The sequence below is a fragment of the Canis lupus genome, chromosome 26 (assembly GCF_011100685.1).
Source record: "Canis lupus familiaris isolate Mischka breed German Shepherd chromosome 26, alternate assembly UU_Cfam_GSD_1.0, whole genome shotgun sequence".
Lineage (NCBI taxonomy): Eukaryota > Metazoa > Chordata > Mammalia > Carnivora > Canidae > Canis > Canis lupus.
Genome location: NC_049247.1, coordinates 31,568,131 through 31,593,369, shown reverse-complemented (window position 1 = coordinate 31,593,369; position 25,239 = coordinate 31,568,131). Strand labels below are relative to the sequence as shown.

The 25,239-nt window shown below is 47.1% G+C and overlaps 1 long non-coding RNA gene across 3 annotated transcripts; it reads left to right on the top strand.

The window, feature by feature from the left end:
* Positions 1–384: 384 nt before the first annotated feature.
* Positions 385–20,863, top strand: LOC119866247. 3 transcript variants are annotated; one of them, XR_005379496.1, is made up of 8 exons: positions 385–482; positions 5,911–6,031; positions 14,384–14,448; positions 16,543–16,599; positions 17,095–17,184; positions 17,696–17,781; positions 18,382–18,594; positions 20,090–20,863. It is a non-coding gene; the product is annotated as an uncharacterized LOC119866247 (long non-coding RNA). The 3 variants fall into 3 exon arrangements; XR_005379495.1 differs by lacking the exon at positions 17,095–17,184; XR_005379494.1 differs by having other exon boundaries at positions 17,095–17,781.
* Positions 20,864–25,239: the final 4,376 nt, after the last annotated feature.

Genomic DNA, 25,239 nt, shown 5'->3' with positions numbered 1-25,239 from the left:
GGCGTTGACCTGGGCCTGGACCAAGGGCGGCTGCGGGGACCCAGGCTGTGCGTGCGCTTCCCTCTCCGGCGCCTGGCGGGGAGGTGCGGCGCGAACCCGGCGGGCGCGGCCGTCAGCAGCGGGAAGCGGCCTCCCCAGGGCGGCCACGGCCCCACTCGCGGCCCCACACGCGGCCCCACACGGGCCGTCGCTCCCCACCGCGCGCCAGGGCGGCCCGGCCCCCTGCGTCTCCCGGCGGGCCTTGCGGCGGCGGCCTCCGCGCGAGGGGCCCCGAGGCCGCCTGGGCCCCGGAAGGCCGCGCGGACGCGCCCGGAAGCCGGAAGCCGGAAGCCCGCGCCGGACCCGGAGCCGCGTGCGCGGTGGGCGGCGACGGCAGAAGCTTCGGGAAGGCGCCCGCGGAGGCGCAGAGGCTCTCCGGGGAGGCCCCACTACCCCGACGGGTCGCCGAAGCCGGCGCGGGACACGCAGTCGTCCCCTGAGGGGTAAGCCGAGGCCGGGCCAACCCGAACCCCCGGGGCGGCGGTGCGCGCGGCTGCGGCTGCACGAAGCTCGGGGTCCGCCCCAGAGACCCCCGCACACATGCCCCGGGGTGGAGGCCGGGTCGGGGCGTGAGGGGGGCGGGGGGGGCCCGTGGGGGGCACCGTGGGGGGCACCGTGGGGGGCGGGGGGACCGCGAGGGGGGCCGTGGGGGGCGGGGCGACCGCGGGGGGGGCCGTGGGGGGCGGGGCGACCGCGAGGGGGGCCGTGGGGGGCGGGGCGACCGCGAGGGGGCGGGGGGGCGGCCGCGAGTCCCCGGAGCCCTCCGCGCCGCGCGGCCACCTGCCGAGTCTGCGAGCGAGTCGGGGCCTCGAGGCCTTGGCGCCCGGCGGTCCCGGCCGCGACGTGAGGCGGGAAGGCGCCGAGGGCAGGCTCAGGCCCGCAGCCGCAGGTGCAGCCCCCGCCCCCGGGGCCTCCCGGCTCCCGGGTACGTCGTCCGTCCGCAAGTGGTTTCTCGTGCTCTGCGTCATGCGGACATTGTCGCCTCTTACACGGTTTCTTTCAGGTTTTATTTGCTCAATCGTGAGAGACACAGGGAGAGAGGGGCAGAGACACAGGCAGCGGGACAAGGCGGCTCCTCGCAGGGAGCCCGTCTGGGACTCGATCTGGGACCCCGGGGTCACGGTCACGCCCTGGGCCGGAGCAAGACGCTCCACCGCCCGCACCCCGCGTCCACAAAGTTGTTTCAAATGTTGAACAGAAAAGTGTTCCTTTCGCGTCTATGCGTATAGTTGACTTTAGGTAACATGCCCCTCGTTGTTGTTTCTGAAGGATTCCTTTATTGCCGAGCGAGCGAGCGAGCGAGCGTGCGAGCAGCGGGCGGGCAGGGACGGCGCCTAAAGCAGAGCCCAAGGGGCGCCCGTCGGGGATGCCAGGCCCTGTGGGGCCCGCTCAACCCTGACACGGTGACCTGAGCCAGAACCCGGAGCCCCATCGTGCCTCGACCATTGAGCTTGAGGCGTGGTGATCGCGCTGCGGGCAGTTCAGGCGGTGGCAGGAGCTGCTTTTCCTTTTGGCGTCCGACCTGCAGGTCACCGCCCCGAGTGCTGGGATTTTCTGGATCTTCCCTCAGGCAGTGTGGGAAACAGATGGTGAGCACATAGGCCTCCCTCTTCCCGACTGATGCTCTGGGCAGCTCTTCAGGTGGACTGGATGGTCCCAATGTCAAGGCACCACGGTTCCGTTACAAATAACTCGATTTGCAGCTAAGGGCAAGTAACAAAACACAGCTTTTTTTTGAGCGAGGTAAAAATGGGATATCTTTGAAGTAATACATTCGGAGGAATTTTAAATGTCCAGCATTGAAAACACATGACCTTTAACGATCTGAAGAATCACCGTGGTTTTCCTTTTCTTATTAAGTTCCTCTTAATGTGACGGACATATTGGATGACAACGTGATTATTTCCATCCAAATGATCGGGATCCCTGGGTGGCGCAGCGGTTTAGCCCCTGCCTTTGGCCCAGGGCGCGATCCTGGAGACCCGGGATCGAATCCCACGTCGAGCTCCCGGTGCGTGGAGCCTGCTTCTCCCTCTGCCTGTGTCTCTGCCTCTCTCTCTCGCTCTGTGATGTGACTATCATAAAAAAAATAAAAATAAAAATAAATCCAACCAAATGATCATCGCCTTAGCGTCACGTTAAAAGTCAGAACGTGTCACATCCAATGGTGTTGACAGCAACACCAGAAATGAATACACACACTCACGCACATGTAAGTGTGCTTAATGGTTGGAGAGGAGCAAACCCACGTACAGTGGACATTGTCCCCGGGATGTGTGCCAAACATGAAGTCACACTCATTTTTAATTTTAACGAGTTGTTTCGCAGGCAAAGCAGTGAGGCAGCCAACAGTCTGTGACTGACTTCTTTTTTTTTAAGATTTTATTCATTTACTCATGAGAGACCCGAGAGAGAGAGAGAGAGAGAGAGAGAGAGGCAGAGACACGGACAGAGGCAGAAGCAAGCTCCATGCAGGGAGCCCGATGTGGGACTCGATCCCAGGTCTCCAGGACCACGCCCTGGGATGAAGGCAGCACTAAACCACTGAGCCACCCGGGCTGCCCTGTGACTTACTTTTAAAAAGACCCAAGGGCCGCGTGTGTGCTCAGGGCTGGGGGTGGGGGGCACATGTCCAGGCCCGTGGTTACCCCCCCCCATCAGGCACTTGCCGCCTCTCCATCCTCACTAAGCCGAGGGTGTAGTTAATTAGCGGGAGGCTGGGGTGGCGTTGGACCCGCCGGCAAATCCCGAGGGGCTCTGGTGTCCTGTTACAGGCAAACCCACCCTGCGGTCCGGTCCGGTCCGTAGACTAAGGGAGCCTGGGCCTAACGGAGGCTGGGGATGTAACTGAATCAGGAACATCTTGCGCTCGCTGGCTCGATGTCAGATACGTAAAAGCTTAAGAAAAAAAAAAGATTTTTAGAAAACGTTGTAGCAGGGTTGGCGACGTCGTGCAATGGCATAAACAGGGTGGGACATTTGGTGTCACCAATCGGCAAAGTAACCTGTGCCACAAAATAGTTTTCAAAGCTTCTTAAAGTATTTTCTCATTCGAGGGGCACCTGTCTGGTTCAGACGGATGAGCACGGGACTCTTGACCTTGGAGTTGTGAGTTTGAGCCCCACACCAGGTGTACAGGTTACTTAACTAAACACGTGAACTAAATAAAAAAAGAGAGTGTTCTCATTTCAGGCTCCACCAGCCCTGTGTGATAGAGAAATGTGCAAGCATTTATCTCCAGTTCGCAGAGGGCAAATTTATCTCCGGAGAAATCCTGGAGCCAAAGAGAATAGTGCAGAAAGGGCTAGAGCCACAAGGCGTGACGGGGCCCCAGGGCCGCGAGGGGGTAAGACCTTCCCTGAGGAAGACTACAGAGGCAGAGAAAGACCTAGCTCCGGCCCCTCCCCATTCTCCTCCTGAACAGAGTCCTGCCTGTGGGCCAGAGAGCCTGGCCAAGGTTGACGTTGCCTTCCAGCCTCGTCCCCTCGTACCCACGGTGCCTTCAAAGATGGGCCCTGGAGGGGCCACTGAGACCCTGAGGAATTGAAGCGCTAGGGATGTGCATTTGACACACGCAAACCTGGTGGCAGATGGAGAGGAGGTGGGGGGGCCTGCGGGGAGGCTGCGTTGACCAGCTGGTGAGCAGTGGAAGCCATGGAGAAGAGAAGCCGCCAGGGGAGAGGAGAGGTCTACCGGGGAGCGCTGGCGGTCTCAGGCACTGAGTAGATGTGGGCGCCTAGTGGAAGCGGGAGCAGGACATTGTCACAGCCACGAGGGAGGTCGGGTGCCAGGACAGACCTCCTGCAAGGGTAGTTCTCCAACTTTGGCCTTCTCGAATCTTGTGGGATACTTGGAGGGCCTATGAAAATAGGGAGGTTAGGTCCCTACCCAGCAATGTCTGATTCCAGAGGCTGGAGCAAGACTCCACGTCCACGTTTCTAGCAAGTTCCTGGGTGATCCTAATGCTGCTGGTCCTGGGATCACACTTTGAGAACCACGGCCCTAGAGGGGCAGTGTGCTTTCTCGTGTTGACCCAAGTCCTAGGAGGGAGGTAGACACAGCAGCTGGGACGCAGGACTGCAGGTGCGCCAAAGGGCGGCAGCGAGTCGGGTCCGCGGTGCAGTGACTTCCCGGTGGGGTGCCCTCCTGAGACCTAGGCAGGTGCAGGGGAGGCTTGCCTTCAGAGCCACGCCCCCTCTGCAGTGCCACCTGTTTCTGGGGACTTCCCTTCCTCCTGTTGGGGAAGGGCCATGGGATATGTAGAGCCCAGCCCAGAGAGCGGGGAGGGACCTCAGTGGAGGTGCTCTAAGTGCAGGCAGCTCCTTCGGGGAAGGGGAGGTGCCACCATGGCGCGGCGGGCACGCTTCAGGTGTGCAGGGCAGCAGGTGCAGCCAAGCAGGGTGCAGGGACCGTCGGGTGTGCAGACGGAGGCTGCGTGGTCTCTGGCGCTCCGGGCGGCAGCTGCCGGGGCAGCCCCTGAGTCCTGAGCTGCAGCTCGGGGGGCTGTGGCTGGACTGTGTCCTGGGCGGGTGCGCGGTTGGGAGGGGGGGCACCTGCCTATGAGTCTGCGCTCACTTCCTCCTTGTGCAACTGCACAAACAGTTCTCGAGGTGAACCGAGCTGGAGGGAGCGGGACGGGGGCTCCTCTGGCTTTTCTGAGGATGCTCAGGGAACATGTCCAAGTTCCTCTTCTCTGACCATTCCCTGCATGTAGGACGGTTGTTTAGTTGTCCCCGTTCTGGAGGAACATTCTCTGCTGGTTCCAGAAAGTAGGAGCCAGTCACAAACCGCGAAGAGGGCCGGGTTCTGGGCGGGATGTGCCCTGGAGGCTGATGCATCGCCAGAGCCTCTTGCAGGGTCTCCTGTTCAGTTGCCCGGAATACCCTGACTGAGGTCGCCCTGTCCTCTTCCTGAAGGTCCAGCCTCCTGGGCACCTCAGGTGCATTTGCATTCCGCTCCCAGGCCCTCCCAGTCTCTGCAGCCCTGGATTCCTTTTTGAGATCCCTTGGAATGTTGCTCTGTCACCACCATGGGGGGTTAACCACAATGGCACAGAAACCAAAGGTCTCTGCTGCTTGTTAAACTCCTGGGCGTGTCGGTATAGATGTGACCAGTCAAGAAATCACACGTAAGGGTTTTTATATTTTTTATTTTTTTAATAATAAACTTATTTTTTATTGGTGTTCAATTTGCCAACATACAGAGTAACACCCAGTGCCCATCCCGTCAACTGACCCCCTCAGTGCCCGCCACCCATTCACCCCCACCCCCCACCCTCCTCCCCTTCCACCACCCCTAGTTCGTTTCCCGGAGTTAGGAGTCTTCCATGTTCTGTCTCCCTTTTTGCTATTTCCCCCTTATTTTTTCTCCTTTCACTGTTATTTATATTCCCCAAATGAATGAGACCATATAATGTTTGTCCTTCTCTGACTTATTTCATTCTGCATAATATCCTCCAGTTCCATCCACGTCGAAGCAAATGGTGGGTAGTTTTGAGGCCACATTCATTTGTGAAGTACCACTGGCGATGGGCAATAAGTTGTAGATGCTGATAATTTATTTGCATAGCCATTCAATAACTGGCATAGTGGGTTCATTTTTTGAAATGATTTTTATTTATTCACGAGAGACACACAGAGAGAGGCAGAGACACGGGCAGAGAGAGAAGCAGGCTCCGTGCAGGGAGCCCGATGTGGGACTCGATCCCGGATCCCGGGATCACGCCCTTAGCCCAAGGCAGGCGCGCTCAACCGCTGAACCACTCAGGCATCCCAGGCATAGTGGGGTTCAAAGAACAATTTTAGATCGGGTTGCGGAGAGGGGAGACTAGAAGCCAAACACACAAAACATCCTTGCCTGTTCTCATTCCAGGGCAGAGATTGAGAGACATGTTGCCTCAAAGTCAGGACTCTTCTGCAATAAAACGTAAAGAAGAGCTCACACAGAAAACAAGCCTCTGAGTCCTACAAGAAATCAGGGAAATGGGTCACAGGTAATTTAACATTTTAAATCTCCCTCTTTCATGTTTATGTGTTTTTCGTGGCGTCTGACTTTAGGCAACATCAGTAGGAAGAGATCGTATTTAGAGGAAGTATTTCCAAAGACGAGTGTGCAACCCAGGTGAAACTTACTCTGTTCAATATAGATTTTGGAAAGCAGATAGCACCTGGGTGTTTTGATAATTTGAGAAAGCTCTTATTCGTATCTCTATATCCTGCTGTGTTACTGGATCTGCATGTCCCACATTGAATATGTTTAACTCTGTATGCTGTATGATGTACATTTGTGATGTATTTCTGCTCTGCTAATGTGTGACTGACAGCTCTACACCATATGAAGAGAGGAGCAATTTGAAATGCCAGTCTGTATCACTGTGTCCCGCTTAGCTAGGCATTCAGGGTCCTCCACAGCAGAGCTTCTACTCTGTAGTCCTCCATTATATCTCCACATATACCTTTCTTGACCTAAACCACATCAATCTTCATTCCCCACATATGCCACAAACTTTCCCCCCTTTATGTGATTGCTCGTCCTGTCTATAATCCTGGAATGCTCTTCGTCCTGTCATTTCCAGCTCTTCAAGTCCTGTCCAAAATTTGCTCCAAATGCTGTGTCCGTGCTTGGGGTTCAAGATGGCTGACTGAGCACCCACTTTTATATTCACCTTTCTCAAAATCCTAATGAATTTCATGAAAAAGTTTATTTAATAATTTTTTTTTTATGATAGTCACAGAGAGAGAGAGGCAGAGACACAGGCAGAGGGAGAAGCAGACTCCATGCACCGGGAGCCCGACGTGGGATTCGATCCCGGGTCTCCAGGATCGCGCCCTGGGCCAAGGGCAGGCGCTAAACTGCTGCGCCAGCCAGGGATCCCCATGAAAAAGTTTATAATACCAAAGGTAAATCAATAGTAACAAAAAAAGAAACTTGATAAGTACTATTAGAAATTCTATACAAAGGAATGATTGACTTATTTCACTCAGCATTATACCCTCCAGTTCCATACATGTTGAAGCAAATGATGGGTATTTGTCATTTCTTATGGCTGAGGAATATTCCATTGGATACATAAACCACATCTTCTTTGGGGAATATAAGTAATAGTGAAAGGGGATAGAAGGGAAGGGAGAAAATGGGTAGGAAATATCAGAAAGGGAGACAGAACGTGAAGACTCCTAACTCTGGGAAATGAACTAGGGGTGGTGGAAGGGGAGGAGGTGAATGGGTGACGGGCACTGAGGGGGGCACTTGTCGGGATGAGCACTGGGTGTTATTCTGTATGTTGGGTAATGAACACCAATAAAAAATAAATTTAGTATAAAAAAAGGAAGTTCTATACAAAATCTTGTGTACCGTGAAAATGAATGTTTAATATACCTATGAATTCACTTGTCCCGCTTAATGTGCAAGATCTATATAAAGAAAACAGAAAACTTTGCTGATGGATGTAAACTAGGATCCGGATGGGAAGATTAAAGTGTGAAAGTGTCAATTCTTACAAAATAAATCCATGAATTCAATGCAATCCTAAAAAACTCAAGGATAATTTTCATGAAACTTGATAAGCTATTTCTTAGTACTTCTAAAAGTAAGGAAGTATAAATAGCCAAGTGAATCTTAGATGAGTGAGGACTGCTTACCCTACAGATATCAAAACATACTAAAGAGCTATAATGGATTTTTTTTAGTAAAAGATTCTGGCAAAATTGGCTATCCACATGCAAAAAAATAAAATAAAACTCTCGTTTATATCATATCCAAGAACATAATAATTTCCAGGTAAATTAAGGACTATATGTGAAGGATAAAAGTCCCAAGTTTTTTAGAAGTTTATATATGATATAAATATATCATATATGAAGTTTATATATGATATATCATATATGTGTGTTTATATATATATATCTTCATGACCTTGTGGTAGAAGGATTTTTACTCTCCTAGTCACAAAGGAGAACCTTGATGAAGTTGACTACATGACAATTAAGAACAACTGTTCATCAAATGCCAGTACGAAAATAATAAAAAGACAGAGAGGATGAGGATATTTACAACACACATTAACTATCAAAGGATTATTATCCAGAAAAAGAGGATTTATAGATGAGTGAGCAAAAGGCCAGCGACTTAACAGAAAAATAGGCAACAGAATTAAACAGACACTTCTCAAAAAACAATAGAATACGCAAATATCTAATAAACATATGAAAAGGAGTTCAACTTTACTAGCAAGTCACAAAATTGCAAATTAAAACCACAAGATGATACCGTTACACACCTACAAGATGAACAAAGTTTAGAAAGCTTTATCTCAAGTGGTAGCAAAGTTAGGAGGACACACAACTGATGAGAATATAAATTGATACCAATATTGGGAAGCAGGTAGCATGTTTTATTAAAGTTGAAGATGAGCATACTCCTTACTTACTTACATGGTCTCATCATTTAATTGTTTATGATTACCAGAATCAACATGCGAGAATGTTCATCTCATCTTGTTCTTAAATGACAAAAGCTGGAAATACTCCATTCTGCCTCAACAGTAGAATGGGTAAAACGGAAGTGTAGTCATACAATGGAATATTGTACAATAATAACAACAACAACAACAAATAATAACAATCAACAAACATGATAGTAAGTAAAAAGTGAAGTTACAAAATTGCATATAGCATGAATATTATATAAAATTTAAAAACAGACAAAACTAAACGATACTGTTTAGCAATGCTTCAGGCCATGGTAAAACTAAAAATAAAAGCAAGGAAATAAATACCATCAAGGTCAGGATAAAAATGACCTTTTTGTACCTGAGTGGTCATTATATGGATGCTTTTTTTACCATCATTTGCTAAACTGTACACATAAGATTTAGATAGTTGTCTGTTTATTATACCTCATAATCAAAGTAAAGAATAAAAAACCCAGAAAGTAAAAAAAAAAAAAAAGAAAAAAGAAAAAAAACCATGAAAGCCACTAGACGAACATACATGCTATTTCAATGGGTTGCTAAAAGTAATATTTCAAATTCAAATTCCAAATTCAATTCATTCAACAGGGAGTGTCAAAACTGGAAAGAAGGGATCGCCAAAGTTGACTGCAAATACATTTAAAACATCTCTATGGCCGCAGATACAACAAACAACTTGGAGAAAATATTCACAACGTCTACAAGACACAAAAGCTAATATCCATAGTATATGAAGAATGCCTACAAATCAATGTAAAAGAGATGTGGAAGGGCAGGCAATACACAGAGTGAAAGTTGCAAAGGATCAATAAGCATGAAAAAGTAATACATTTTATTAGGATTTGGTAAACTGCAAAATAGAAAAAATAATATGTAAAATGTAGGGTCATTTAAAGTAATCAGAATATAATCATCTATAAAATACAGATATACAAAACGTATTAAGCTATAAAATTATCACAAAATCTAAGAACTAAGGAAGTCATTAAAGGCTAAGTCTCCTTCTGGCTTTACCATTCTTAATGTACAACTTATCCTCATAGTCTCAAGATGGCTGCTGTGTCCCAGACATTACACCTGGGTTCTAGGCATAGAGAAGGGAAGAATGGCAAGAGGAGAACCGTACATGCCAGCTGGATTGGACCTACACATCAGTAAACTTGTACCTTTCCTAGAAGCCTAATCTCTAGAATGACACTTCAACCTTACTGGCAAAACTGTGACATAGTTTACTCCTAACTCTTGGGATTTGAGGAGGAGCATATCTTTTAAATGAAGATATTTTTGTGCCAAACTAAAATGTGGTTTTGTTAACAAGCAAGAAGTGGAACATATATCTTGCTTGGTCAACTAGTGATGCTGTGGGAAGGAAGCACCGAGACTAGTCCTTGGTACGTTGAACATGCTCAATAAACATTAGTTAAAGAAATGGGATTTTTTATATTATCATCTACACAATCCCCCAGAATGACAGTGAAGGGGGGGACCAAGATGAGAGCCGAGCATCAGCTACAGAGGAAACGAGGGCCCACGGAACAGAAGGCTCCTTGAGATCAAGGATGAGGTGGGTACAGTGATGCCATGCTTGCTGCCTGAGGTCACTGAAAACCCTGAGAGCAGAGTCAGATACAAAGTATGAGATAGTTGTGATCCGTCTCTGGAATTGCGCTGTTCAGTGCCACCACCACCAGCCACATGTGGCTGTTTAGGTTTAGATTAAATAAAAAGTAGAACAACTCAGTTCTGCAGTCACATTTTGAATGTTCAGTAGTCACTCGTGGCTGGTGGCTTCCGTGGTGGATGGCGCTGGTATGGAATGTTCTTGTCGTTGCAGAAAGTTCTGTTGAGGATTGCTTGCCTAGAAGAATGGAGCCAAGGGAAAAGAGAGAAAGAGAAGGAGAGAAATCCCAATTTGCAGAAAAACAAACTTGTGCAGGAAAAGAAAAATAATCATAGTGTATGGGGTTCCTCTGTGAATAGCCTTTGCTAATCATAAGCATTGAATTCTGAGTTCCACAAATAGAAAGGACTTTCTGGGGAGGAAGCTGGGCTGAGATGAGGCGTATGTCTGGTAAGAGTCGGGGGTTCGTAGGGAAGAGCTGTAAAGCCTCACATTCCAAGGTGGGAAGTTAACAGATAATGCCTGTGAGATATCAGAAATATCAGGAAAAAGTTACAGAGACATTTTGTTAAATGTGTACAGACAAATCATGAAAGGTTCAACTAAAAAAGTTAAAACGATGGTCTGTGTGGAGGGAGAAAGTAGAGGAATGGTGGGAACAGGGAGCATCAATTTAGGAACAAGCCTCACAAAAACTATTTGATTCTTAATGATATGTAGGTATGATTTGATTAAAATTATAAATAGAAGAGAATGAACTGCAAAAGCAGGTGCACCTGGGTGGCTTGGTCAGGTCAGCCTCTGACTCTTGATTTCGGCTCAGGTCCTGCTCTCAGGGCTGTGAGATGGGCTCCACGCTCAGCACGGAGTCTAGTCTGCATGAGATTCTCTGCCTCTGGGTCTCCTTCTCGTGTGCTCTCATTCTCTCTCTCTCCCCCCCCCCCTCAAATAAATAAACCTTAAAAAAGAAGAGGAAACTGCAAAGACAAAAGCTCTGTTACAGTGCCATCTTGTGCATCAGGTCTACTCTGGTCCCCAGACAGGATACTTCTGTTGTCTGACATTTAGGGACACGTTGTCTGAAACTCTGCTCCTGGCACCTAACTTCACCCTGCCTTGCTCTTGTCAATTGTGTAGGCTTATCGTCAAACTCCTGTTGGTTCATAAATTCCTGGACAAACTACTGTCTGATTTCAGAAGTGTCACAATATTTCAGTTTAATACAGAGTAAAGCATGAAGATTCCAATAAAATGTCGTAAAACGCTAATAATAAGGGACGCCTGAGTGGCTCAGTGGGTTCAGCGTCTGCCTTCGGCTTAGGTGTGCCTTGGCCTTAGTGCTCATCCAGGAGCCTGCTTCTCCCTCTGCCTCTGCCCTTCCCTTGCTCACCCTCTTTTTCTGAAATGAATAAATGAAATATTTTAAAATGGTGATTATAATTATTGCTAATAATATTGATTATTAGCTAGAATATATATCAAATAAAATAACTATTAAATATGATAATAAAAATAATAATAGCTAATGTTTATGGAGCACTTACTACGTGCAAGGCGTGTGATAAGAGCCCATCAATAGATCAGGGATCATTTATTCTTTTTCCACGGGAAAGGTCATACATAGGACAGAAATATAGACTGGCTCTTTCATGCCTAGGAGACAGAGTTCCAGGTTAGCATTCGAGTGTCTATGCTTATTTTTCTACTTTATATGGTTTTATCCTATGTGTCATAGAAAATGGGCCTGAATTCTTTTCCGATTTAACACCATCTTTTAAAACATAATGAAGAGTAAGTCAGTTCTAGTTTACATCTGCCAATGGAATGGTGTCCTATTACACACATATCCCTTGGTCATAAAACCTGTGAGAACATAGGAAGTGAACAAGGTTTAATTGGTTTAGATGGTTAAAAGTCCTGTTCAATTTTATTTACCACCGTCTGAATCACAGAAGGCGGAGAGGTACATATGTTTGAAATGTGGCAATGCTTCCTAACGTTTAGCTAAAAAAAGAACATGTTTAATTTTAAACCCATGTCAAGAAACCAGTGACCAAAAGGGGTTTTGCTTTAGTACAGAGGTTTAGAGAGAGACCAAGTCAGTGAAAATTGTCTTCAGATGGAAAATTGCTGGGTCAATTTTGTCAACTCAGTGTCATACACTCAGACTTACCTAATAGGGCATTATCTTCTCCTAGTAATTGACTGATTTAGATTGTATCTGCTTCTGCTGTTTGAAAATTGAACGCTTTTGTGCTTGTGTTCACACTCTGCCTCTAGAAGCCACCTGGCTGAATTGTAAATCAGAAGCTGGCTTACCTAGGAAAGCGGCTCGGTATTGCTAGCAGGCAGCCTTACCCAGGGAGGGAGAAGATAATCAGTAAGGTCTCCGCATCCCTTTTTGGCTTAGTAACAGAAAAAGGATGGAGCCTATTCTCTCTAATTACGCTCTGTGGCCAGCTTATCTAGGGTCACATCAACCATTTCCCACTGTCATTTCTTTTGTTCATGATTTTAGACATTGGTTTTGCCAACTTGAGGTTTCATGGATTTTATTCCTTTCTTGCACCTGTAACTTACCTGTAGCTCACCTGGGGAGCTGTACAAGAGGGAATAGGTTTACCTCCATGAAAATGAGGCAAGTGACCTTAGGAAAGCAGCTACAGAAGGGTCACAGCCCCTCAAAGACATGCTTATTTTATCCTAGATTCTTTTGCACGAATGTGGTATTAAACAGGGTTGCAGGAAATGAGAGATGAAACCTAAACTGGAAGCCCGTATGCTGGAAGTTAAGTGCAATTCCATTACGTTTGAGTAGTTCTAAGCAAGCAGTCTGTTACCCTTTATCCTTTACTGGAATTGATGAACAGCTGCTTTTCAGGGGATCACTCAGTATATTTAGCTTCTGAAATTCGAGCGACTCAGGGTCTGATTGGCTGCCGCGGCCGTGTGGTCACCTGGAGACTGGGCATCGCGCTGGCTCTGCCTGGGGCTCTCGGGAGGGGAGAGTCTGGAGAGGCTTTGCTGCTGAGGAAATTGATGTGCTAGAGGACAGCGAAGGCTGCTTGGTGGCTTTTTCTCGTAATGTTCTTGCTGGAGACGTTCTGCAGCTTCCCTTGAAGTGTTTTCCAAAGCTTGGTATCCTAACTGGGGAAATCGCGATGGGAACATGACTAGCGAAGTCTGTGGCCCTGTCGCCCTCCCGGGCCCTACTCGCATCTGCCCTGTGCTGTGAGGTTAGTCAGGCCCTGGACTATCCCCTGGTTGCTTGACCCGGTGGACTTTCTCATTTAACAGAAAAAAATCTCAAAAATTTTTGCCTTTTTTTTTTTTTCTAAATGTATGAGTATGAAAAGGGCTCTAAGATCTGGCTTCCTATATATTTATCCCATCCTACTGGGCCTCATCTGCCTCAGAAGGGGCGGCGGTTTCGCTAGCTTAACAAAACTAGCCATGGTGGGGTATTGGTCTACACGGCAAATATCTTTAGGCAATGAAAGGGACAGCTGCTCCAGGTCATCATCCACTTTTATCAAGCACGTCCCACTCTCTGGCATCAACCTAAGAGGCCCCGGGAGACCCTTTCCCTAGCTCCCGAATTAGAAGCTTAGACCCAAGGCCCACGATCTTTGATGCGCTTCAGTCAATGGTGTAAACGTGTCTTGTTTTTCAGGTTTGAGGAAGGGCTACAGACACAAAAGAGAAAAATCCATACAAGCCAATGGTGTTTAGGAAAAGAATAACCCCATTGCCTTGAGGTTTCTATTTTTCTTTTAAAGCTACTGACAGATTGTTTGTATGTGTCTGATTTCAAGTAGGAAAGCATTTTAGAGACCTACGGCACCCTCGTAGCATCCTGGTGCTGGCCCAAAACTAACTTCTGGAAGCCGAGCTGACCTCCCTTTAACTAATACTTTGCTTAAAAGTGTTTTTCTGCAAGTATTTAGCAATTTAAATAACGTTTCTCTGGATCCAAACTCTGGCTTTCTTACCTCCACTTCCTTTCACAACTTGAACTAAATTGATCGTGTAGCTAGAAGTAGCCATACCTGGCATGTTGCTGAGGGAATCCAGAGAAAGGCATTTGGGGCCCGAGTTCTTTAGACCTGTACTCAGATCTCTCCTTTCACTTAGCCTACAAAGATCTAGGGATGTGTAGCGTGGATACGTCTTAAATTCTTTTTTTCCGATGTTCTGATTTCAGTCCGAGGGTAGATTCTAATGTATCTTTCATTTGTCTGGAACCTGAAAAGTTTGTAGGTGCCACTACTACTCAGGGAAAATGGCAGCTGACGAAGAATATGAGGAGGTGGTGGAGGTAAGATGAGAAAAACGGACTCTGACAGCCAAGTATTTTATGTAGCGACAATCAAAGCCGTACTGTAGGTGAATCAATCATTTGCAAAATAAAATACATCATCTATTATAACTTCACAAAGCATCGTTAGGAGAGCATGAGAAGGGAATATTTTACGTTCAGTTTTACTGTAATCATGTGGGATTTAGAATTGCAAAGAAATAATCAGAATAATCTGAATAATCAGAATAATCATGATTAAGCGCTGACACAGTTATAAATTAAATTGCCTTCCCTCTGGTAGTAATGCCAGTAATACTTTGTAGCCTTCAACTTAAAAAATTCCCTTGTTTTTCTTAAAATAACGGCGTTCAGTGGTCATTGGAAGTTGTCCTCGGTGTTAGACTTGAGTGATTTAACTAGATGCCAAAAAAATGGAAGGGGCTATTTTTCGGCATCTCATCCTCGCCATTTTGTTCCTATTACTGACCAGCAGTTGCTTAACTGCTAGACTCCCTGCCTGGGAGTGTTCACCCAAGGTCTCCCTGACCTCAGAAAAGATGTCACAGAGAATGGAATGGTGGCAAATCTGGGAAGATGGTCAGGGAAGAGTTCAAAACCAGGAACTAGCTTTAAAAACATCTGTTAGGGGTCTCAGACATCTAAATAAAATCATACTATCACTCTTGACTCCAGTTGAAATTTGGACAGAAAGGAAAAGAAGCAAGGATGCACTAACCAATTAGGGACATAGCTCTAAAAACTATGTGGGATTTGGCACGTAAGTTAATGCCAACCATTTGGGTATTGTTGCTTTTTTATCAGCTTATTTCTAAGCTTCATCTGCCAAGGGTGAGAGTCCCACAAAGGTAAAGTTGGATAGCTACCAAAGGACTGCTTTTCCCTGGGTGCTAAGAAAATCCAAAATCGTGAATCCTTCACTCTGATGTAACATCCCTTCTCAAGTCACTGACAATGCTTTGTATGGCCAGAGGCGGGGTTCTCTGTGGCTCACCACCAAACAGCCGCCCCCAAGCGGCCAAACGCTATTTCCCATGTGATGAAGGCTGAGCCCGTCATGGAGGAACCCGGTGTCCTGCAGGAGCCCAGGCATCTCTGGCTCTGCCTAAGGACCCAGATGGGTATTGGGGTCGAAGTTAAGAAATGGTGCGGGAGCAGGGGAAGCACAAGACGGGGGACCCTGGGCGAGTCCCTGCTGATGGACTAGAGCTGGTGGCCTCGGGGCAAAGGCCAAGTAACTTGAAAGAGTTGGCTGACCCGGGGGACAGGCGGGACCCTGGCTGCAGGAGGTCTGGTCCTTGGCTTTCCCCTCTCCCCGAGCGTCTTCTTTGGTGGCAGAGAAGGGACACGTGAAGCATAGAACGAGGTGCACTGTGTGGCCTGAGAGAGCGAGCCGAGTGGCCCGCGTGCCTGTCCCAGGGGGCCTGGGTGGCGGGGCCGGGACTGCGGCCCCCCGTGTCTGCGGCCACCCGACCGCACCTGCTCCTGCGGCGGGCGGTGACGCCGGGAGTACAGAGTGGCTCTGACCTTGGGTGGGGCCTGGGGCACCTTGCAGGTGGCGGCCTGGCCTGCCCGCACCTTGTGCCACCCGGTCCCTGCCGCCCTCATACCCGGCCTCGGGGCTCCGTCTCCTCGCCCCGGAGGGCCACTCGTCCCCGGGACATCTGGGGGCCTTGGGGACGAGGGTGGTCTGGGTGCTGCGTTCCTCTGGCTCTCCTCTCTGTGCCGCCCTCGTCCCCGGCCCTGTGACCGCCGCCTTGTTGGTCACAGCGCGTTACCCGAGGTCCTTCCTGTGCAGACAGCAGCCTCCCGCATCGTCCTGCCGCCTCGCTGCGAACAAGGCCCTGGCTCCCAGAAGAGGTTTTCCTGGCCTCCAGGGAAATTGCCGCCCATTAACGATGCACCCGGGGAGCCCCTTCCTCCCCCTGCACCCCACCCAGGCCGGCGGCCCTCACGGGACCGCCAGCCGCCCCAAGTCGCCTGGGCTCAGATAATGCCCCTCCCCGCGGGAGGCACGCGGGAGGCGCCCCCAACTGCGGGCAGTGGACAGGGCCGCCTGCTGTGTTCTCACGCCCGCTCTGCCTCTGTTTGCAGTACTAGGTGGAGGACGCCATATACGAGGAGGTGCCGGGGCAAGTAAGGGCCAGACAGGTAAGGCTGCCTGAGGTGCACGCTGAGGCCGCCAGCACCTGCCACGGGCTCCCGGGGCTCTGAGCTGGCACGCGCGGGGTCGGGGGGCAGCGACCGTTCCTTGCCTGCGCCCCACAGCTGCGGGAGCCGGCGAGAAATGCTGCCCCTGACAGGCCGTGTCCCTGCTCTTGCTCTCCAGCACACCCAGGGTGCTTGGGCATCATTCCCCACCATTCGTGGGGCGCTGTTGGCGCAGTGGGTGCTAATTGCAATAATGCCAGAGGCTGCCAGCACGTGGTACCCGTCGCAATCCCAGGGCCTCGGACGGGTGACTTGCAGGGTGACCAGCAGCTTTGTCGTAGAGAGCTGTAACCTGTTGGGTACCATCTCTGCCTTTGCCCCCGATGGTGCAACGAAACGTTACTGAGGTTTTAGCACAAAGCCTTTCCCGTGAATATTCCAAGGTGGAACTTTTTTTAGGGTGAAAAAGCTCACTCATGCTTCCTTTCTGGATAGATCTGTTTCTCTTGAGCACGGCACACAGAGGATGGCTGTCACAGGGCTTGGAGCTGCATGAGACCTAACATTTGCAGCTGCTGCCAGTCGGTTAGTTTCTCCCCATCCCTGTTTGCCAGCAACGGCAGCAGAAAGCAGCCCATCAGCAACGACCTGATGACACCAGGGGAAGTTGTCCCAGATGTCGGTTTCCTTGTTGGTTCAGCTTCCCTTTCCATAATTGATGCAAGGACTCTTGCTTTGGTAGAGATGATACTAGCTGTGAAGGAAGTCCTGCCATCACATGGATGGACCAGTTGCCTGCTTACCATTTTTTCTTACATACGGTACTTTTAACCTTGGACCAGACCTAAACTTTGGCCTTAGTTTCTTCTGTACACCCTGGCGTAAGAAACCGTAATTTCCCACCTACTGCACGTGTACGACTGTTACAAGGATGATTACCCCCTTATGTTGCCGTCCTTATCCTGGTCCACCTAAGCATTTGTTAGCATAAATGGCACTCTAGTTCACATTAACTAACTGACTAAGCCAAAAGGATGGTAGTCACTTGTGATACTGATGTGATTCATTCCTTTAAAGTTCATTATTCTTTGCCTAGGACTGCAGGGGAGAGGCCTGAAGACCTGTGGAAAAAGCAAGCAGGTTTTTCATAGACTCATTTAGAGTTAATATGAAGTCAACAAGGTGAGCTTTATTTGATCTTCTTAATTGTTTGTTCCCTGATGCCAAGTTTGCTTTGGCTCTACCCAAACGATTTGAGAAGATTGTAAATGTTTAAGAAGATTGTGTTTCAGGATCCCCGGGTGGCGCAGCGGTTTAGCGCCTGCCTTTGGCCCAGGGCGCAATCCTGGAGACCCAGGATCAAATCCCATGTCGGGCTCCCAGTGCATGGAGCCTGCTTCTCCCTCTGCCTGTGTCTCTGCCTCTCTCTCTCTCACTGTGTGCCTATCATAAATAAATAAAAATTAAAAAAAAGATTGTGTTTCTGAGTTTTATCCAACCTGAAAGTGTTTGGGTTCCTTCCTACCAATGGAATTTTAAGGCACTGTAGCAAATGAAGAGGGAGTGACCTCTTGATTCCACACCCTCCTGAGCAATCAGCATTCAGATTTCTGTAACGTGATGTATACAGTACATGGCTTGCCGCCTTGGTCTGTTTCAGACATGTTGAAGCACCCCTAGGGTGCAAGTCTGACTTGAGGTCAGGATAATGCGTATGCAACTAGATCATGCCATCACCATTTTTATTTCCATAACCATTGGAACTGCATGTCTCATTTTCAGACAATAACAGAAATCTTTGAAACTACTACCACAAGGACGACCACATTGGACTATGAACCATCAGGACCTTCCAAACCGGCATTGGTGTTGCACAGCCAGTACCAGCCAATCCAGCGGAGAGGAAGAAGGTTATCTGGAAGAAATTGGATTCTTTGAAGTTCATGACCTGTGTACATTGTACACAGCCAGAAGATGCAGGACCTCTTTGGCCCGGTGAGTTTCTAACATCTTGTGCCAATCTGGTTTTATTATAGAGAAATTACTGATCTCCAGTGACTCTGTTTTGGGCGCCAGCTAGATTGTTCTTCAACCTTGTAGGAGACAAAAACTTATCTGCAGAAACATAAGCTCTTGTGACTCTTGAATCTTCCCTTCATGTAATTCATTTGCACCATTGCAGTTTCAGAGAAACCTCCTTACTGAAATCATTCCCACAAAATAAACAGGAGGCCTATTATGAGGCATTTATTGATATTTATTCACAGTTTTCTGGCTAATCTAGAATCCTGAAGTCCTAAATACAGATTCAATTGAAATCCATTCACAGAAGCTAAAGAACACCTCTTTACACTGTGTCTGAGCAGGATGCCCCTTAAGTAGACTAGTTAAAAATATATAAAAAGGTCTTTAAGAGTCATATAGGGAAGAAGAACCTGTAGTTTAGAAAACCAGGGTCAGGTGCATAATCACCGCTGCTGAAAGTCCCCGGTCCTTAACTTTCCATGTACAGTTACGGTGCGGCCAGAGAAATGGACACACACTCCTCCGTTCCCTCAAATGAAGGCTTTGTCAAATTTCCCTCCAAACTTAGACCTCTCCATTCAGGGAGGTCTGAGGTAACGTTTTCCAGAAATTACAGTGAAGACACGGACACTCCCAAGCAACATTTGGGCCCTCCCAAGCAACATCACACTAGAAAAAATCCTTTTGCCCCCAAAGGGCCCTGTCTTTGCTGGTTACTAGGCATCTGCAGCCCCTACTGGCAGAGGGAGAGGCCCCCGACAGCAGTACAACAGGCCCAAAGCTCTCTGCCACTTGCAACCTCAGCCACTGACCATCAAAAACTTGCCATGGGCAGTATAGAGAGGTCTGACACACATGCACAAAGATGAACCTAAATCCACATGCCTTTTGGTCAATCAGAGGTTCTGCTCCTACAGATTAGACTGACAGCTCTTAGTGTTTTATTTATTAGAACTCATTGTATATGTAGCAGAAATAATAAAATTGCATTCCTTTTCAAAATACTCCATAATTCAGACTTGCCATTAATTCAGCTGGTGTCTCAGCTATCCAAGCCATCGAGATTCAGCTGCAACGTCAGCATTGAGTATTTTTGCATTGTGTTATCAATCAAATCTTTTCAATTTCTATATATATATTTTCTAAAACTGTTGAGGTTCAGGCTTTTTATGTGTGCATTCAGACAATAAAAACTTTGAATCATATTAGGGCATTTTCGAGACCATAGCTTGTAATAAAATTTCTACTGTCTTAAGTATCCAATCATGTTAGGAATAACAAATAACAAATCTATTATAATTTTTGCTGTGAATCGAGTAGGGGACAAAAAGAAAGCTGTTATAACTGATAATTGTTGGAACTTGCTGGATTTTTTTTTTTTTTATCACAAGGGGATGAATGCATTGCCTGAAATTTCTGCTACCGTCTTGTCAGGTTTTAGGCTAATCTCTGCTATTCTTTTCAGAATAAATATAGGGAGAACTGTGAGAAAGCAAAAGGACAGCCATATGCCATCACGACGGATACACCAGAACTTCCCCAAATGAAGAAACTTCAAGATCGAGGCGGGACAAGATGGTGGAAGAGTAGGGCCAAGTCACCTGTCCCCACCAAATTACCTAGATAACTTTCAAATCATCCTGAAAACCGATGAATTTGACTTGAGATTTAAAGAGGGAACAGCTGGAATGCTATAGTGAGAAGAGTTCATTCTTCAGGTAGAAAGATGGGGGAAAAAAAGAAAGAAATAAGAGGAATCCAAGGGAGAGGAGCCCCACCAGGAGTCGGGCTAAGGCCCCAGCGAGAGCCCCCAGGGCGGGAAAGCCCTGTCCTGGAGAAGCAGGAGCTGCACCAATCTTCTCGGACAGAAAGGAGGTCGCAGGGAGTTGGAGCAGGATCCCAGAGCAGTCGGGATGCCCTCAGGCTCCCTGGGACACTAACAGAGGACCTGCACCCCAGGAGAGCACCCCACACCCCGTGGTCGAGCTCCCTAAAGGGCTGCAGCACGCGCCCGGCTGGACCCAGAGCAGCTCGGAGGCGGCTGGGGAAGAGGCTCCGCGTGGAGGGGGCTGTGCGACCCCGGGAGCAGCTCAGAGGCAGCTCCGGCAGAGGCTCCACACGAAGGGAGCTGTGTGGCCGGGAGTGCAATTCCAAGAGCGCAGGCCCGGGAGCACAGGGCACCGGGGACACAGCCCAAGATCCGGCGCTCACCCCCGAATAGGCAGAAGCCAGGAGGGCACAGGACAGCAAGAATACTCCTGCCACCCGGCGGCCCCGAGCTGTGCAGATCGGTGACTCCCGCCCCTGGAGCATCCAGGCCCCTGCAGACTGAGAGCTCCGTAGTTACTGTGGAAGCTGACTCCAGGGCTGGAGAGCTGGCCGCCACCAGTATTGTTCCTCCTGGGGCCTCCCAGGATAAACAACCCCCACTGAGCCTTACAGTGGCCTCACAGGATAAAAAGGTTAAACAACTTTCACTGAGCCATGCACCAAGCATGGGGGCAACTCCCCCAAGTGCTGACACCTGAGAATGAGCACAGCAGGCCCCTCTGCCAGAAGACCTGCTAGACGGACAGGGGAAAAACAAATTATTGACCAAGCAGCACTGGAAATTTCCAGGGGAAGTTGAGGGATTTACAGTATACAGAATCAGAGGTTACTCCCTCTTGTTTTTTGTTTTCTTGTTTTCTGTTTTGCTTCCCCCCTTTTTTCTTCTCTTTTTTCCTTCTTTTTTTTCTTTTTTTCTTTTTCTATTCTTCTTTCTCTTCGCTCTTTTTCTCCTTTTCCCAATACAAATTGTTTTTGGCTGCTCTGCACTGAGCAAAATGACTAGAAGGAAAAACTTACATCCAAAGAAGGAATCAGAAACAGCCCTCTCAAAAAAAAAAAAAAAAAAAAAAAGAGAAACAGCCCTCTCTCCCACAGTTACAAAATTTGGATTACAATTCAGTGTCAGAGAGCCAATTCAGAAGCACAATTATAAAGCTACTGGGTGGCTCTCGAAAAAAGTATAAAGGACTAAAGAGACTTAATCTAGATGTAATCAGGCTGAAATTAAAAATCAATTACATGAGATGCAACCCCTACTAGAGGTCCTAACGACGAGGGTTAATGAGGTGGAAGAACAAGTGAGTGACATAGAAGAAAAGTTGGTGGCAGAGAGAGAAACTGAGGAAAAAGAAAAACAAAAGATCATGAGGATAGATTAAGGGAAATAAATGACAGTCTGAGGAAGGCAAATTTATGTTTAATTGGGGTTCCAGAGGGCGCTGAAAGGGACAGAGGTCCAGAATATGTATTTCAACAAATCATAGCTGAAAACTTCCTAATCTGAGAACGGTAACAGGCATTCAGATCCAGGAAATAGAGAGATCCGCCCCTAAAATCAATAAAAACCGCTCAACACCTGCACATTTAATAGAGAAGCTTGCAAATTCCAAAGATAAAGAGAGGATCCTTAAAGCAGCAAGAGACAAGAAATCTCTAAATTTATGGGGAGAAATATTAGATTAACAGCAGACCTCTCCACAGAGACCTGGCAGGCCAGAAAGGGCTGGCAGGATATATTCAGGGTCCTAAAAGAGAAGAACCTGCAGCCAAAATACTTTATCCAGCAAGGCTCCCAATAAGAATAGGAGAGAGAAAGAGCTTCCAAGATAGGCAGAAACTGAAAGAATATGTGACCTCCAAACCAGTTCTGCAAGCATATTAAAGGGGACCCTGTAAAAGAAAAAGGAAGTCCAAGGAAACAATCCACAAAAACTGGGACTGAATACATGTCATGATGACACTAAACTCCTATCTTTCAATAGTAACTCTGAATGTGAATGGGCTTAATGACCCCATCAAAAGGCGCAGGGTTTCAGACTGGATGAAAAAGCAGGACCCATCTGCTTGCTGTCTACAAGAGACTCATTTTAGACATAAGGACACCTACAGCCTGAAAATAAAAGGTTGGAGAACCATTTACCATTTAAATGGTCCTCAAAAGAAAGCAGGGGTAGCCATCCTTAGATAAACCAAAATATATCCTGAAGACTGTAGTGAGAGATGAAGAGGACACTACATCATACTTAACGGATCTATCCAACAAGAGGACTTAACAATCCTCAATATATATGCCCCGAATGTGGGAGCTGCCAAATATATCAATCAATTAAAACCAAAGTTAAGACAAACTTAGATAATCATACACTTATACTTGGTGAGTTCAATGTAGCGCTTTCTACATTCGATAGGTCTTCTAAGCACAACATCTCCAAAGAAACAAAAGCTTGAAATGATACACTGGACCAGATGCATTTCACCGATATCTACAGAACTTTACATCCAAACGCAACTGAATACACATTCTTCTCAAGTGCACATGGAACTTTCTCCAAAATAGACCACATACTGGGTCACAAATCAGGTCTTAACTGATACCAGAAGATTAGGATCATCCCCTGCATATTTTCAGACCATAATGCTTTACAAGAAGAAGAAGGTTGGAAGGATTTCAAACACATGGAGGTTAAGGACCATCCTGCTAAAAGATGAAAGGGTCCACCAGGAAATTAAGGAAGAATTTAAAAGATTCATGGAAACTAATGAGAATGAAGATACAACCATTCAGAATCTTTCGGATACACCAAAAGCAGTCCTCAGGGGGAGATACATCGCAATACAAGCATCCATCCAAAAACTGGAAGGAACTCCAATAAAAAAGCTAACCTTGCACCTAAAGGAGCTAGAGAAAGAACAGCAAATAGATCCTACACCCAGCAGAAGAAGAGAGTTAATAAAGAATCCAGCAGAAGTCCATGAAATCAAGACCAGAAGACCTGTGGAACAGATCAACAAAACCAGGAGTTGGTTCTTTGAAAAATTAATAAGATAGATAAACCATTAGCCAGCCTTATTAAAAAGAAGAGAGAGAAGACTCTAATAAAATCATGAATGAGAACGGAGAGATCACTACCAACACCAAGGAAATACAGACGATTTTAAAAACATGAGCAGCTATACGCCAATAAATTCGGCAATCTTAGAAGAAATGGACGCGTTTTTGGAAAGCCACAAATTACGAAAACTGGAACTGGAAGAAATAGAAAACCTGAACAAGGTGATAACCAGGGAGGAAATTGAAGCAGTCATCAAAAACCTCCCAAGACACAAAAGTCCAGGACCAGATGGCTTCCCTGGGGAATTCTATCAAACGTTAAAGAAGAAACCATACCTATTCTAACTAAACCTGTTTAGAAAGATAGAAAGAGATGGAGTACTTCCAAACTCGTTCTGCGAGGCCAGCATCACCTTAATTCCAAAACCAGACAAAGACCCCACCAAAAAGGAGAATTATAGACCAACATCCCTGATGAACATGGATGTAAAACTCTCAACAAGATACTAGCCAGTAGGATACGACAATACATTAAGAAGATTATTTACAATGAGCAAGTGAGATTTATCCCTGGATGCAAGGCTGGTTCAACACTCATAACACAATCAATGTGATTCATCATATCAGCAAGAGAAAAAACAAGAACCATATGATCCTCTCAGATGCAGAGAAAGCATTTGACAAAATACAGCATCCATTCCTGATCAAAACTCTTCAAAGTGTCGGGATGGAGGGAACTATCCTCAACATCTTAAAAGCCATCTACGAAAAGCCCACAGCAGATACCATCCTCAATGGGGAAATACTGGGAGCCATTCCCCTCAGATCAGAAACAAGACAGGGATGTTTCCAGTCTCACCACTGCTATTCGACATAGTCCTAGAAGTCCTAGCCTCAGCAATCAGACAACAAAAAGACAGGAAAGGCATTCAAATTGGCAAAGAAAGGTCAAACTCTCCCTCTTCGCCAATGACATGATACTCTACATAGAAAACCCAAAAGCCTCCACCCCAAGATTGCTAGAACTACAGCAATTTGGCAGTGTGGCAGGATACACAATCAATGCCCAGAAATCAATGGCATTTCTATACACCAACAATGAGACTGAAGAAAGAGAAATCAAGGAGTCAATCCCATTTACAATTGCACCCAAAAGCATAAGATACCCAGGAATAAACCTAACCAAAGAGGTAAAGGATCTATACTCTAAAAACTATAGAACACTTCTGAAAGAAATTGAGGAAGACACAAAGAGATGGAAAAATATTCCATGCTCACGGATTGGCAGAATTAATATTGTGAAAATGTCAATGTTACCCAGGGCAATTAACACGTTTAATGCAATCCCTATCAAAATACCATGGACTTTCTCCAGAGAGTTGGAACAAATTATTTTCAGATTTGTGTGGCATCACAAAAGTCCCTGAATATCCAGGGGAATTTTAAGAGAGAAAGCCAGGCCTGGGGGCATCACAATGCCAGATTCCAGGTTGTACTACAAAGCTGTGGTCATCAAGACAGTGTGGTCTTGGCAGAAAAGCAGACACATAGATCAATGGAACAGAATAGAGAATCCAGAAGTGGACCCTCAACTTTATGGTCAATGAATATTGGACAAAGGAGGAAAGAGTATCCACTGGAAAAAAGACGGTCTCTTCAATAAATGGTGCTGGGAAAATTGGACATCCACATGCAGAAGAATGAAACTAGACCACTGTCTTGCACCATACACA